Genomic DNA, 12,446 nt, shown 5'->3' with positions numbered 1-12,446 from the left:
GTCGTTCGTTACTTCAAAATCTCGAGCTTTTCAAATTCCAAGCCCAGATAGTAGGTTTTTTTCGCTAAAGGTAAAGTAAAGTAAGCTTTTTCAAATTCTAGGCCCAGAAAGCCCGAGTTGGCGCCCATCTTCTTCTCTCCTTGTCGTACATTTCATATCACTCTATTTCCATCGTTTTTATCAAGTTGCCTTCCATTTTTGTATTAACAGGTCTCATTTTCTTCCTTGTTTTCATCATTTCATTATCTTATCTCTATATTTTTATATCTAAAAGCCAACATTCAGTGTATTGACGCTAGCCCGAATACTCACTCGAGATATAGTGTCTCTCTGCCCATTTGATTTGTTCTTCCGAGCTAAGCCACTCTTCATTAGTATCTTAAATCACTTCTCTTCCAGTTTTCCCCTATTTCGTTAGTTCTTCCTCTTTAAAATCTAAATACTCAGAATATAGAGGTTTTAGGAGTTCGTAGATGCTGCTTTTATTAGTTGGGCGACGACCCATTCGGTAAAACGGTCTTGCACGACTATCATGAAAATGTTCCCCTTTGTAGATCTTGGGAATGGTCCCATTAAATCAATTGAGACAGTATGGCCAAGGCTTTTCTACAGCGGAGGGTTGCATTTTCCCGGCTGGTTGCATTTGAGACGGTTTATACTGGAGGCATCTCGTACAGGTTCTAACTTAGTCTGCAATTTGTTTGAACATCTTAGGCCAATAGTATTTTTGAGCTATCCGGCAAATTGATTTTGCAATTCCTAAATGGCCTGCTGTGGTTGAGTCATGATTTTCTTCAAAAATCTCTTTCCTTTCATATCTTGGTACGCATAATTTCCATGGGTTGTTAAATTCTGGGTCGGCTAAATTGCGGCTGCTCCAGATGTGTTTATATAGTTTCTCGTTTGATATCTGTAAATCCGGGAAATTGTCTGGGTTTTGGAGTACATTCCTATATAAATTATCGTACCAAGTGCATGATTCTAGCTCTGATGCTAACAAATCCAGCTCTGTTTCTTGGTTATGGGTTTCTTGTGGCTGCCCTGATAAAGCGTCTGCTACTTTGTTGAGAACTCCCTCTCTGTATATGACCTCGAAGTCGTACTGTTGCAGTTCTAAACTCCATCTGGCTAATCGACCTGACGGGTTTTAAGGTTCTTCAGCTATTTGAGGGATTGGTGATCCGAAATGACCTTAAAATTGTATACTTCTGTGTATGGCTTCATTTGATTTATTCCGGACACGATGGATAGACATTATTTTTCCGTTGTGGAATATTTTGTCTCGGCTGGTGTGAGAGTTCGACTAGCATATGCGATTACTTTATCTTGGCCGTCATATTTCTGTGGTAGCGCAACTCCAAGTATGCAGTTTGACGCATCTGTCTGTAGGTAAAATGTTTTTGAAAAATCGGGGCACGCTAATACTGGGGCCGTCGTAAGTTTTGCTTTAAGTTCTTTAAACGCGTTGTCCTGCTTATAGGTCCATTTCCATTTTATCTTCTTTTTTAGAAGCATGTTTAGTGGTCCTGCTATTGTCGAATGGTTCTCTATGAATCGCCGATACCATGAGGTTATTCCTAGAAAGCGACGGAGCTGACGAACATTTCTAGATGCTGCAAGTTCGGTTATAGCGTTGGTTTTCTCCGGGTCAGTTTTTATTTCCTCTGCTCCCACAATGTGTCCTAAGTATCTGAGCTCTGGCTGGCAGAATGTGCATTTTTAGAAGTTAAGCTGTAATCTGGCCTCCTTCAGTCTTCGGAAGACCTCTTATGGGTGATTTAAATGCTCTTGGAATGTCTTCTATATTACCACAATATCATCCAAGTAGGCGAATGCGAATTCTATATCGGTCGGTATTATTTTGTTTAGTAATAGTTGGAAATGTTGTTCTGAAGCTATTTTCTTGTGGCATTTTTACAATTTTAACTATTTAATAATCTGAATTGCCGATATAAATGAGTCAAATTAAATAAATTATTAGAATTTTTTTACTAAGCAACAAAATTTTTGTTTATGTTAGTAGTATTTTGTATTTTGACAACGGCACCCGATTTGGGCGTCGAAACGTTAATAAAAATCATTTTTTAATAATATTGTGGCTTATTTCCCATTAAATAGTTAAAATAGTTGGAAAGTTGCTCCGGAGTTGCGGAGTGTAGTCCAAATGGGGTGGTTTTGAAATGAAAATGACCTCTTCCGGATACGCTAAATGCTATCACTGGGCGGCTTGTTTCTTTCAGGGGTATTTGAAAATATCCCTGTTTCAAATCGAGGGTTGAGATAAAACTTGCTTTCTTAAGTCTATCCAGAATTTTTGATATTCGAGGTAACGGATGTGCGTCCTTTTCTGATAGTTCGTTGACTTTTCTAAAATCAATGCAAAATCTGTATGAGTTCTCCTTTTTTCTAACTAGTACCATCGGTGAACTCCAACCACTTGCGGAGGGTTCGATGGTTCCTTCTTTCAACATCTTGTCCACTTCTTGGTTGATGATCTGCAGCATTGCGGGATTGTGCCGCCTATACGGTTGTTTGACGGGATCGCACCTTTTTTGAATTTTATTTCGAGTTTTATTAAATTGGTGGGTCCTGTTAACTTCTCGAATTCCCTAAGTTCTTTTCTTAGGAATCTTTCTAGCTCTGTATTTTGAGTGGAGTCTTTTAAAGTGTTACATGTTTCTTCTTGATATTGTTCGTACTTTTTGGACGTATCCCTATCGAACTTAAGTTCGATCGAATGTTTCCTGAGGAATCCCACTCCTAGTATTGCATCTTCCATTAACCCTGGTAATATTATGCATGTTTGTCGTGTTTGTAAGTTATAGATTTCGCAGTCAATTTTCAACTTCTGGTTAAGCTCCATTGAAGATACGTTTGCTAGTCTTGTTCTTCCGCTATAGCGATCTAGAGAGTGTTTGAATATCTGCGCTATTCTATTTCCGGCGTAATTTTTAATGGTGCCTGTGTCAACTAACGCTTTGTAGGATCTTTGCCTGATTTTCGACGATGCGAACAGTAGCATGTCGTTGCTTGCTTGTTGTGTAACGGTGAGAACGAACGGAGTCGAATCTTGCTCCACAGACTGGGACGACTCCATGTTTCTCCAGTCCGTTATTCGTTTCCCTGACGTCTGAAACAACAGTCATTGCTGTAGACCCCTTCTTTGCCGCAACGCGAACAAAACTTTTTCCATGAGTTTTTACAATTTTTACGGAAGTGACCTGGCATCTTGTATCTAAAGCATGTCCTTTTAACATAGTTTTCTGTAGAGTCTGTACGTCTCCAGTTTCCGCGAAAATTTTGATTTGCTCGGGTCTTTTCGTCTTCTAAAGTTTCGTATTCTTGGGCTAAATCTTGCAATTCCGATAAATTTTCGAAATCCCGGTGGCGAGAATGGAGCTTGTATTCTGGCAGCATATTTTTATATATCCTTTCGAGTTCTTGGTTTCTTGAAAAAGATCCTTCTCGTCTGATTAAAGTTTAAATATCCGTGATATATCTATCCACTGGTTCGTTTTTTATTTGGTTCTTGTTTCTGATTTGCTCCTCTAGTTGTAACGAATACTCTCTGGGATAGAAAGTTTTTTAAAATCTTCGTTGAAGTCCGTCCACGAATTCCACTTTCTGTTGTTTCGGTTCCATAACAATGTATGGTCTCCTAACAATTCTGGTAATGCTCTTAGCAGATTTTATTTATCGATCTCGTAGGCTAGGCTTAACTCGTCTATTCTCTCTATGAACTCTACTGCATCCGAATGTTTCTTGTCGAAGTGTGTATTCCACTTCCGTACTTGATTTATCAACTCTGATTACCTCATTTGTTTTGGCATTGTTAAGTCCTGTAATTGGCTAAAAGACATTGGCTTGGACGGCAGAGATGTTCGAATAATTGCAAATTTATATTGGAATCAAACAACATCAGTTTTAGTAGATGGTGTGGAACCACAGGCTCTTAATATTAAAAGAGGAGTACAGCAGGGATGCCTCTTGTCACCCCTGCTTTTCAACGTTTACTCCGAAAGAATTTTCAGAAAAGTACTTTCTGAAAAACAAGAAGGAATACTTGTGAACGGTGAAGTCATCAATAATTTGCGAATTGCGGACGATCCAGTACTTCTAGCGTCTACTCAAGAAGATCTACAAACACTACTTGATAGTGTCGTTGAGAGTTGTAGGGAGGCAGGTCTGGATCTGAACATACGGAAAACCAAAATACTCCAAATCCGTCTATATATTATGTAAATAATACCAAACTTGAGCAAGTTGATAAAATCGTTTACCTTGGACAGCAATTAAATTGTAACGCAGAAAGTCACGGCGAAATTAGATCTAGGATAGAGGAGGCTAGAGCCACTTTTAGAAAGATATCCACGATGTTATGTAACAGAGACCTAAAATTGGCATTGAGTATCTGCCTACTTCGCTGCTACGTTTTCTCGGTCTTACTGTACGGTGTCGAGTCCTGAACTGTAGATAAAATCGATCTAAATTGCCTTGAGGCTTTCGAAATGTGGTTCTGTAGAAGAATTTTAAAAGTTTCCTGGGTGGAGAAGATTCGAAACTCCACAATACTAGATCCTCTCAGCAAGACTACTGAGATCATAAAAAGCATCAAGTAGAGAAAGCTGGAGTATTTCGGATATGTAATGAAAAGTCCTAAATATAGGTTGGGACGAAGAAGAACCTCATGGTTGAAGAACTTGAGAGATTGTTATGGTTATGGTGTTGATACAAGCATGCTATTTAGGGTGGCAGTGAATAAAATTAAGATAGCTATGATGGTAACCAACGTTCTGAAAGGACATGGTACATGAAGAAGAAGAAATTGGCTTCTGATGATCGAAATTTCCTGGGTAAGTATGTCTGATTCAGTTTCCTTGGAAGTATTGATTTTTGGGATTGTTCCTGTCACTTCCCCGCGAACTTTAAAAAAGGTTCTGAGTCTTGATCTTTACTCCTCGACGGTTCCTTTGGAATCCAATTCGAATTTTTTGGCTTCGTGCTGTAATTCCTCTTTGGAAAGACGATTTATCCACGACGTACCTATCGTGGCCCTGTTACTGAGTATGTGTCTTTATCTTTCAACATTTTTGTTAATTATCGGGCGTCGAATTGCGACGTTTACTTGGGTATTTTCTAACTTCTGCTCGGGCGCCAATTTGTGATAGGTAGCGTTTTCAAGACGACAGACAAAGTAATTATATTTAAGGTAGGGGAGAGTTGGATAAAACGGGATAGTCGGATAAAACGGGATACCTAGCCTAGAGACCTAACTAGTGGTGCTATCAATCAGACAACGACGGAAACTTGTTATCAGTCGTCATTTTAACATTCTCAGTTCGTTTTACCTCGATGCCACTATTTGATGAAAAGTAGCTGTGTTTAGAATTGTTTGACTCTATTTTTTTGATACTTTGTACTTTTAAGTGCGTTGTTTTCTACATTATACTGCCTACATATATATAAAAATATAATTCCAGTGATTATTACATTTAATTAAGCAGTCATTAACGAATATTCTCATGTGTAGTCTACCTAATTTTATTTTCACATTTGGGCAGCAGCCATTTTTGTTTTGAAAAATGTCTGAGTTTGACAAAACGGGACACTTATAAGTTGGATAAAATGTGATACAGTTTCTTATGTCCCGTTTTATATACCTATTTATTTGTTGTCCTATTAATTTTTTAAATAGAGATATGAAGCGTTTTCTCATACCGCAGAGAAAAACAACATATTTTAATGTGACTTTTTTTCTGATATACGTACCTAGTCCTAAATAAAAGGTCTTATTTCCCACTTTGCCATAAAACATCAAAAACGCCTATTTTTAAGTTTCTGACTACTGAAGATATTATTATTTCAAGAGTAAATTTTACTATACAGTTTAATGGCTACTTAATTTAGACATAAAAATGAAATATTATAAACCTATCCCGTTTTATCCAACCGTGGTTGGATAAAACGGGATGTGTAGGACTTTAATAAATATATTTTTTTACTATTTTCCAGTTATTAAAAATAGCTAAAGATATGTGTTTTGTTTGCTGCAATAAATGTTATACCTATAAAAAATAATATTATGATAATTTCTTTAACATATTTTCCGTAGTAAAAATAAACAAGAACGGTATCCTGTTTTGTCCAACTCTCCCCTACTTATGTACAGAGCAAAATGAGTAAAATAAAATATAATTCTATATATTGCCCCGCACAGAGAAGTCTCCCTGGATAGATGTCTGCAAAAGAAAAACAGAATTAATAACAAAACGAAATATCCTTACACCTCACTCCAGTGTAAGGTACAAATGGTCACGCGATCAAAATATTAATAATTTATCGGGAGCACGTTCACTTCATGGCTACCGTTTACTTATGAGTCTGCGACTCACGTCAATACGGTCCACCTCGCTACTCAAGTCCGCCTGCCTCAGTTTGCGAATCATGCCAATACGGTGCATCTCGCTACTCAGGTCGGCCTGCCTCGCTCACTTCTCTTGGCTGGTTTCAGAGGCCAGAGCTGTCGCTTCAAAACTGGAGAATGTCCGTTCGGTGGCCCCCTTAAGTACTTCTCTGCCTGGGCTGTTTTGGAGAATTGGAAATAAGTGAGGCATCGTGTTGCGCGGATGGTGGAACTCTCACGGTTCTAGCTGTCGATGCGCTACTCGCGGCGTATTATTACAAGCTACAACTTTGTTTTTACTTAATTTATGGACTTTACTGATACACAATTTTTTCGGGTTTTTATAAGCTATAGTTTTTCTAAAGATATTTTTTTCGATAAAATATTTACTTTTTGAGTTATTTGCGCAAATCCTCCTGAAAACGTAGTTTTTTTGTCGAAAAATAACGATTTTCAATCGCAAATAACTCGAAAAGTATTGACTTACATAAAACTCTATGGAACGAAAGGTGCTTAAAATCAGTCAATATATCAATTTCCCCAGAGAAGGGGTGACTGTCACCCCGCAAGTAAAAGCAACCAACGGCACAATTTCAATTTTGAAGTGGAGGGTAAGTAGAACCTAACTCCAAATTTTCATGCAATTCGGAGGTGCCCCTGAAAATAACACGGTATCGCCGTATTTCCCGTTCATTTACTGGGCTATAGGTAAAATTTAAATTTTATGTAATAATAGTCCGGGAGCTAGGCGTTAAGTTTGACCGGAGCATTTTAGCATAGCTGTTTGTTTATTTATTTAGTTAGGTGTTCCAAAGCTTATCAACAAATAATGATGTGTCAGATGGCCCAAAATCAGGGCTTTTGGGCAAGAAAAGATAAAATATGAAAGTAGATGGAAAAACTCTACAACTTATATGTCAAATATTTATCTCCATGCCTTACATCCATAATGGCCCACTGGTTAGAATACCTGGCTCCTGGGTTTCACCCATGCGAGTCGCGTTCGATTCCCGGCGTCAGAAATCCTTTTTGTTTTTTAAAATTGACATTATTTATATAGTAAACTGTAATACTTTTTTTATATCGTATCGTATAAATAATAAAAACGTGGTATTATAAAAACAATTATTTTTCAAATCGAAATGTCAATTTTAAAAACAAAAAGGATTTCCTACGCTGGGAATCAAACCTGACTCGCCTGGGTGAAAGCCAGGAGCCAAATATTCTAATAACTAGGCCATTATGGATGTAAGGCACGGAAATAAATATTTGACATTAAAGTTGTAGGGGTTTTTCCAGATACTTTCATATTTTATCTTTTCTTGCCTAAAAGCACTTAAAGTCCCGCCAGCTGACAGATATTATTGTTATCAAAAAAGTACTATCTACCAAAATAAATTCATAGAATCCGTGTTAAAATCGCCGTAAAAATTTGACACTACCCCCCAGTCTATAGATTATTACAATGGTGACAATGTTCTTTTTCTATATGTTTGAACAAGGGATGGGAAAAGTTAATAAATTAGCTTATTATTTTTTTATCAAGTGATACAGTTTCAGAACAAAACTTATTATTGTTACTAAATAATAATTAGTGTTAATATCTTTATGTATAAACTTTACTATTTAGCCTATAAAGGTTAAATAACTACTAATGGGTGGTAATTTTACAAGACTAAGATCATTATTGTTACCATTAGGCATTAATATAGCTTTCGATGTAACTGAATATGTTTTTGTTGAATATACTTGTTGAAGTATGTCACACAAAATATATAATGCTTTGTTTGGGAAGTTAACAACTTTTGAAGGTAACTTTTTAAATAGGTAGTGTCATGTCTAAATATTTAAACTTCCTCCCTTGTTCTACTATCTGGTCCTACAGCTACAGATTAAATAATGTATTGTTAATAATAATTAATGAACTAGGTATAGCATAAGATCTCCAATATCACACTAGATATTGGAGTATTACAAGGAGCGAGACAAGAAGTTAACATACGCTATTATTGCGACGATAAATCAGTCCTGTGATGAATCACTCAAGTTAAATATAACGTAAAGTTATCCAGCAGTTAAGTTATAATCCTCGAATTGGTATGACATACCGTATTTAACTTAACTACCTACTTGCGTTATTTCTTGGCAGTTCTTGAGTTATCTGATGTATCAACTGTCACTTTATAACGTGCAGTTATGAGATAACTTTGTAGTTATGTAAGGATTGTAAGTGTAAGGTTAAGTTTTGATTAGTTTTTAGATAGAAATCAAGTGAATATTTAACGTAGAACCAACTATAACGCTGCTTCAGATTGTCTCAGCACAATATAAAGCAGCACAAAATTAAAAATATCAAAAACATAGACCTAAGATAACAATTAAAAACACGTAGGTAATAATAAAATTAAAACAATAATTATAAATGAAAAATTATGCTAATAATTTAAGAATAGAAGGGTAATACAATTAAAAAAATCGTACAAAAATCCAATCGAGATATAATTGTTAGATGTTTAATATATAAGTTCAAATTTATAAACATAGGGATTTTCAGTTTTGACAACAAAAATAAATTAACTAAATGTATGTCATCTTTTATAATCAATCTTTTAAGTAACGTTCGTACATTGGAAGACATAAAAACAATAGACGATAAAACAATAATTTCAGGTATAGAACAAGTATTGTATACAATAGATAATAGCAAATTTTAATGTCTCTTAAAAATACTTTTAAAATAAGTCAATGGAATGCTATATCTGCGGTTGAAAAATAAAGGTAGCTTAATGAATTATTTAAACAAAGAAAAAATAGACATTCTCCTCTTAAGTGAAACATGGCTTAAAAAAATTACAGTGTCGATTTATTGGTTACAATCTTATTAGAAATGACCAAGAAGATGGTTTTGGCGGTGTAGCTTTATTAATTCATAATTTAATTTCTTTTAGTGAATTAAACTTAAATTGTAATTTTAGTAAAGACATTCAAGTTTGCGGTACAAAGATTAAATATGAAAAAAGTGAATTAAGCATATTATCTATAAACAGAACACCTAAAAGTATAGTCCAAGTAATGAAGCTTAAAATAGGACAAAACCTCGCAATTTTTACAGAATGTATCGATTTGCTTAAAAATTTGAGAATAAGCAGTGTATAGTCCAAGGATCAAAATCTATATGATGCCGAAAGGCGCTTTTACCATGGGGGTGGTTGCCACCCCATCGCGGGGGTGGAAATTTTTTATTTTATTTTGACCGCAAAAGTTGGTAAACACATTCGTTCTAAGCAAAAAATGTTCTATACATTTTTTTGAGAAAAGTAATAGTTTTCGATTTATTCGCTATCGAAAGTGTTGGTTTAAATCGAAAAAATCATTGTTTTTTTCAGTTTTCTGCTAATAACTCAAAAAGTTTTCATCCTATCAAAACAAGTTTGCTTAACAAAAATGTACCTTCTGAAAAAATAAACAAAACCGTTTTTTATAATTTGCTTTAAGATCAATAGTAATCGAGCCATACTTTATTACATGTTAGCTCTTCTTGGTGAAATGCGAAATATTGTAGATTCAAAGTCAAAAGACGGGAAAACTATGCATTTTTCGAGGATAACTTGTTTAAGCTAATTTAAAGTATTTAAAAATATCTATCTCGAGAAATAAAAAATAGTCCCTAGCTCAAAAATTAAGTGACTTACAGTAAAAAGAATGTCAGTCCCTATTTTTTTCAGCGAAAAAGTGATCGAAAACTTCCCCTACTCTCCACCCTAATTAAAATTGGTCATTAACCTTATTTGGTCTTCTTAATTTATGAATTAATAATAAGTTCTAGAGGTTTGACCGGCTTAGAATGATTAGTTTTTAAAAAATTGAGTTAAAAGCGAATAACGAATTTTTCTAGTTTGGTAAAAAATGCCTTTTTCTTCAGAATAGAAAGATTAGTATCAAAGATACGAAAAAATATTTAAATATAAAATTGTAGTTTATTTAATTCCAAAGAACGTGGTTTGCAAAAATTTTTTCTACGGCAAAAATTCAGTGAGCTACTGAACATGAAAACTTGTAATAACATACAAAAACCACCTTTACCAACCCTTTCAAAGTCATCTCTTTTTGCGAATGAGGATTTTAAAAGGATTTAATAATAATAGCCTCATAGGTGCTGTAAAAACCTACAAAATTATTTTTTAACAAACTTTCTAGGATAAAAAATAAAAAAGTTACGGTTAAAAAATCAATATATTTTTTTGAAAAAAAAAAGGAGATATCCAATTTAAAGCACAATAATGTAAGTTAGCGGTATTCTTAGTCATCGGCCTTATTCATTCTTCTTTATTTGTGTATTATTAATAGATTCCAGAAGTTTGACTGGCTTAGAATGATTAGTTAAAAAAAAAGGAGTTAAAAGCGAATAACGAATTTTTGTAATGTGGTAAAAAATGCCCTTTTCTTCAGAATAGAAAGATTAGCATCAGTGATACGAAAAAATATTTACATATAAAATTGTAGCTTATTTAATTCCCAAGAACTTGGATTGCAAAATTGTTTTCTACGGCAAAAATTGAGTGAATAGTAAATGAGTATAATACCAAAAAAACATTGATTTTTTCGATATAAAACTAACACTTTCGATAGCGAATAAATCTAAAACAATTAATTTCAGTACCGGCGCTAGGGTATAAGGCGCCCGCCTGCAAAAGAGGCATAGGCGCCCTTCGGTATCTTTTAAATTAGTATTTTGTATAGCATTGGCAGAAAAAAAGCTCATTTTGGCGCCCCCCAAAGAGGGGCGCCCGCCTGCAGTGCATCCCTTGCAGGCCCGTTATCGCCGGCCCTGATTAATTTCATCAAAAAAATGTATAGAACATTTCTTGCTTACAATGACTGTTTTTGTCCACTTTTGCTGTCAAAATATAATAAAAAATTTCCACTCCCGAGATGGGGTGGCAACCACCCCCATGATAAAAACGCCTTTCGGCATTATATAGATTTTGATCCTTGGACTATCCACTACTTATTCTCAAATTTTCAAGCAAATCGATCCATTCTGTAAAAATTGCGAGGTGAAAAGCTTCGGTTCCTGGACTAGTAAGAGCACAGTAGATGATTGGACGAATATTTTCTCGGAAGTCAGTAAACTAGCAATTATAAGTGGAGACTTGAACGCTCATCATGCAATCTGGGGATCGACTTTTAATGACGTAATTGGAAAACAACTTATAACAGTTGCAGATGACTTGGATTATATATAGTAATGAATAATGGTCAACCAACTATTCTTACTCGACCTGACCAAAATATTTTTGTGTCGATGTAACTTTTGTCTCGCCTGAACTAACTAGTAAAATAATCTGATCCGTCTATCCTGATACTTTCGGTTTAAACCATTTTATCATCAACATGGAAATAAATTGCAAAAATAAAATTGAGGAGATTAATCCTGCAAGCAAGTGAAAAATAAAAAAAGGCCATTTGGTATTTATATGCATCTTCTGTAGAACAATTTTTTGATAAGCAGTACCAAATGGGAAATACTTATACCAGAAAAATACAATTTCTTAATAGATGGGATCAATCAGGCAGCAGATATTTCAATTCCACAGTATAAACCTTTTAAAAACAAAATTCGAACCCCTCCCAGTAGATAGGCAAAGCGGTTTCTGGCGCAACCCCTAAATCGCAACCCTTAAATAGCAGCCCCCGGTCGTAAATGCCAAACGGCTTAACGTAGGATGACGTGTGACGTATCGTTGGAAAGGGGATGAAAAAGGGGGTTGAATGCAGTATGTGGCGTGCGCATCAGAATATGCCAAAAGGGCATTACGTCATATCTTCGTTTCTATTGGTCCGATTGTGACGTAAGAGGGCTCGTTGGAACGGGGAGGGGATAACGAATAAGTTGAGACAAAAAACAAAGATGGCGGCAGTGTCAAAAGGGCATTACAGCATATCTTCGTTGCTATTGGTCCGATTTTGACGTATGGGGTGTCAAATGAAAGCGGCGGCGACACAGAAGCCAACTGTCAATTCTTCTTCTGTCAACGTTCAA

The sequence above is a fragment of the Diabrotica virgifera genome, chromosome 2, assembly GCF_917563875.1.
Source record: "Diabrotica virgifera virgifera chromosome 2, PGI_DIABVI_V3a".
Lineage (NCBI taxonomy): Eukaryota > Metazoa > Arthropoda > Insecta > Coleoptera > Chrysomelidae > Diabrotica > Diabrotica virgifera.
The sequence above is the reverse complement of the archived record's forward strand: the minus strand, read 5'-3'. Positions refer to the sequence as shown.